This window comes from Biomphalaria glabrata, chromosome 13, assembly GCF_947242115.1.
Source record: "Biomphalaria glabrata chromosome 13, xgBioGlab47.1, whole genome shotgun sequence".
NCBI classification, from domain to species: Eukaryota; Metazoa; Mollusca; class Gastropoda; family Planorbidae; genus Biomphalaria; species Biomphalaria glabrata.
In genome coordinates, this window is record NC_074723.1 from 2485001 (window position 1) to 2486388 (window position 1388).

The 1388-nt window shown below is 34.5% G+C and overlaps 1 protein-coding gene across 3 annotated transcripts in view; it reads right to left on the bottom strand.

The window, feature by feature from the left end:
• Positions 1–938, bottom strand: part of LOC106068631 (putative defense protein 3) — a 20155-nt gene extending 19217 nt beyond the window's left edge. The window contains exon 1 of one of the 3 annotated variants that reach the window (XM_056008945.1): positions 800–938. The gene's annotated coding sequence lies outside the window, so the exon portion shown is untranslated. The remainder of the gene's footprint in view (positions 1–799) is intronic. The other 2 variants (XM_056008943.1, XM_056008944.1) reach the window with 2 other exon arrangements.
• Positions 939–1388: the final 450 nt, after the last annotated feature.

Below are 1388 nucleotides of genomic sequence, written 5' to 3' on the forward strand. Positions count from 1 at the left end.
TTCTACAGTACTAAAAATATAGTACAAAAAAATATAGTCTTAAAAAAAAAGAGAGCGTCTTAAAACTATAGAGTCTTAAAAAAAAACAAGTTTATAAGCACTTCCTTTATTTTATGTACCGGATACACCAAATGCTTGCTATTTATAGATGTGCCTCCATGTTTGAAAATAGTCAATAATAAGTCCATCTTTAGGACTTTTGTATAATTCATACTAGAACCTACTAAAGTCCGATTGATTTTAATTTCAGTAAGGTTTAACTGAGTTACTTATATATCACTGGAGGACCGTGTTTTTGTTTTTTTTTATCATGTTTTTCTTATCTTATCTTATATAATACAGACGTAACTTCAAAAAAAAAAAAAGAATATGATGACGTCCTACGCGTCATGCATTCAGTCATGCATGTTAACCAATGACCTAAATTCTGCCAAGTCACTGGTTTTCCTGGCTAGCTCAGGCAACCCATTCCATGCTCTAATAGCACTAGGGAAGAAGGAGAAAAAAGGTGTTACTTAGTCAAATGTGAATATTCGTTTGTTATGAATCGCACTGCTCTATTTTGTGTCTGTTCCAGTTTCTTAATGTTTTCTTGAGTTGAGGGGTCCCAAACAGAGGATGCATATTCTATTATTGGCCTAACCAAGGTTAAATAACATTTTAGTTTTATGTTCTTATTTGATTTATAGAAATTTCTTTTAATAAACCCTAATGCTTTGTTTGATTTTTTTTTTCTTGTTTTTTATCCTGTAGATATTTGACGAATAATGCCAGTTAAAAGTGCTTAAGTTCCACTTACCTGAGACGACTGTAACCGCGCACACACTCCGAGTTCCCTTCCCTGATACTGACTCGGTTGCCTGTCAGACAGACGTGTACGAGTTTCTCTCCCCTTGTCTTTTGTCTTTCATCGTGGTCGTCATTTCCTGATGTCCTGTGTGACATCTGGATGTCACATGAACCATGAACAATACATCACGACCAGATCAGGACAAACTTTAAAACCAACTCGTATTGTCCTCTCTGACTAAAAGTCGGTCTTAAAAGTCACTGAGGGTTAGTTAGTGTCATAGTCAAAAGTCTGATGACCTCTTCAGAAAGAGTTCGAGAATATTGCAGCTAAAAGTGCGCATCCAATTAAATTTTCGCATTTTTCATTTGCCATTCCAAATACAATGATAATATTAAAAGTGAAAGCGGAAATGCTTATGTAATCCCTCATTTTTTGATAAGTGTATGTAAAATCCTCAAACGTAAGCCCAGGCCTACATATCTATGACATTATTTTTTTTTTATTTGAAGCTTTTGAATAATTTGCTATTATTTGAACTATTTTACACTACACTTAAATATAGGGGGGGGTGAAAAGGGACTTGCGCTGGAATTTG